We start from the raw sequence: 3042 nt of genomic DNA, 5'->3' as shown, positions 1-3042 counted from the left end.
CCCCCCCAGATCTTCGTTCAAATCCCACAAGATTTGTGTTGGATAAAAAAAGGCTAGTATGCGTACAGAAGAAATGCGCTGAATTCGGTCCCACGGCCAATCCTAAGAAGTCTGTTTATCCTGTTTGTGCCATTTTATTTCGACATTTACTAGTTAGGCCATTTTGGCCCATTGTTCGTCGTGTTGCTTGTCGGAGCTGAATTTATTGACCTGTCACCCCATAATAAGCCATAGCTGGGACCAATGTGCAATATGAGTGTATTTCCAAGCAAGACTGGCCTTTTGCTTTTTCAGTAATCCTCAGCCAGACCTTTTGGTGCGGGATTCAAGTCCTTGGATTGCCCACTGAGTCATAATCCCATTACTTGTAGATGAGGGTTAGGCAATTTGTCGAGGGAGTGAAAGTTACACAGATTGACTTTGGGTAACGATATCTCGTCATGGAGGCACTCATTCAATTGGTTTATCTGCAGATCTTGAAGCAAATCTCAAGGCTCACCATATAAGCTGGTCAATGTTTCTTGGAACGTTCTGTCTGAGTTAATCACATTTTCACGGCCTACTTCTCCATTCAGTAGCTAGTCGACGTTTGCATAAGACCGTCTCATTGGGTGTGCAAAATATTTTTCATTGGAATGCGAATTCTTTTCAAGCCTGCGACTTTTGAATAGCTAGATAAGTTGAAATACTTCGTCATTCTACTTCCTTTCAAGTTTATGTCGGAGTCGAAAGTTCAAATTGCACAAACCTAGTCAGTCGACGTGTTCACGTAACTTCATTCAGGATTGGGCTACATAGTATGTATTGGTACTGAACACGATGTATGCACTTACTTCATGCTCATAGATCAAAGGAGCCTAGAGAGGTGATCTTAATTGTAATCCATGTGATTACTGTGAAGGCTATTATTGATAGAAAAACACAAAAGTATTTCACATTTTGAAGATTCGTCAAAATCATTGCCACCAAAGGACATCGGAAGATTTTGACCCATGCGAGTAGCTCCATGTAATACAACGATATTTATCATTTTGTTGGCTTAAAGGCATATGTTTGGCAATTTTCTTTAACTCCTCCTCATATTTATAACGGTACGTCAATATCGAGGATTGCTAGGGTACCAGTGAATTTGTTATCCAACCTTGCCCTTAGTTTTATTGTGCCCTTATAGTAGACGTTTTCCAGTTAACGTCATCAAAGTCAACAGCTATCGCCATCTACCGTTCAAAAAGGCTGTTTTCTTTAAAAGGGGCTTGTTTAAAATGCCAAATTTAGGACCATTTGGGAACGGCCTCTATGATCTGTTGACCTTGCTTGTCTGCCTGCCTGCTTAGTAACCTGCCTCAATGGCTTGGAAACTGAAATGTTGTGTAACTCTCAGCTTGTTTGTTAGATAGAAGAACAAAAACATCGAACTGAAGCGCCCTCCACGGCCAGATCATCGTTGCTTCTGTTTGCCTCGATTAGATCTAATGATGTTCCCGCTTCCAAGATTCTCGAATTGAACCTCATGTACATTGTGATAAATTGCATTCTTTTTTTCTGAAAACGGAGAAATTATGTAGAACGGAGGCGAAATAACTTTAGAATTAGGATATCTTATTTTGATTCGGTCTATGTACACAGTTGCACACGGCCACAAAGAATTAGAAGCATTGAAGAGGACAAGGCTTCACTTTGAATTTAGATTTCTTGATCGTAGGCCTCTATGCATTTATAACACTCTCATTCCTTTCTGAGGACTATGAGGACCATGAAAAACTGAATGCGAGGTTCATAAGTACAATTTTCTGGCTTTTGGGCCAGAACGGCACAATGAAGCTGAAGTTCTATTCTCCATGAGCTGTCCAACAATTGTGTACCTTGGTATAGTTCACAAGGATGACCACTGCGATTAACTCAAAGCTATCTTTGTTAGCCCTTCCAATGGCAGAAGCGAGCCTGTCAAGATTGCATTACTTCGTTCCATTGGTTCATTAGATGGAACAAAGTTCTCGAGACTCAACTTGTTCCAATTGGTAGTACTAATCGTGTGCTTGGAGATCACAAGCCTCAATGGTTATTAATTGTGTTGCCTTTTCAGGATCAAGACAAAGAGCAAGTGATTGCGTGGGCAAAATTAGCGAGGAAAACAATTGCCAAAGACCGACCATGTTTTCTCCTTTCCCGCCTAACCCTCTCCCATTGTTTGTTGCTTCAGGCCCAGAGAGTTCCAATTGCCCAACTCAATCCTTCCTCCCCCCCTCCATATAGGACTCCTTCAACACGGTATTAAAACCTCCTCTGATGCACAAAGAGGTAAGAAAAAAAGCTTTCTCGAAATGACTTTAGTTGTTTTGGCATGCAAGCGATCACGTCAAGAACGAAGATCGTGGGTTCTTCCGAAGGTAGTTTTCAATTTTGCCCGATCGTGGAGCCGTTGGGGAGTTCTCTTCCTCTCAGATGCTTCACGTTATGCAAATTTTTTCGATGAACTCTTGCGGCTTGATTCGCTGAAAGCTTCCTTCCTTTCCTCCTCACTCCTGATGCTCGAGGTCGATTCCAGTGTATACAAGCCCAAGTTATCTCAAGTTATCTCTCCATTACTGTCTCCAAAACTATTTCCGCTGACAACGTATAGCGAATGTTTGAAGACAGAAGTTATGTGGACTGAGGACAGGCCCCGAAATTACGTCTCAATTACGAGGTGTCGAAAGAGACCTTGAGCTCTCAACTTCCTCAATCAAGGCTGGTCTTCAAGTGGAACAAGCACGACGAACTGCACCATGTCCTTGATGACAATATAGCAGGAAATAAATAGAAATTAGCGTGACAGATAATGGCGAGGGATTTGCGCAAAAGTGAAGTCTAAAAGCAACAAATACATTGACAAAGAACTTCAGGCGTAAGGCTCAAGTTCTCCATCACGGTTGACGCATACAAATATGTCTGAACTCGTCGGATTCAGCCTAAAGTTCCCTTTTTGGGCCCTAAAATATAGAGGATCACACTCCCAAGGGCATGATTTTTTTTCTTGGAAATGATGATTCTTAAAACTTCTTA

Source organism: Tigriopus californicus, chromosome 9, assembly GCF_007210705.1.
Source record: "Tigriopus californicus strain San Diego chromosome 9, Tcal_SD_v2.1, whole genome shotgun sequence".
Taxonomy (NCBI): Eukaryota; Metazoa; Arthropoda; class Copepoda; order Harpacticoida; family Harpacticidae; genus Tigriopus; species Tigriopus californicus.
The sequence above is the reverse complement of the archived record's forward strand: the minus strand, read 5'-3'. Positions refer to the sequence as shown.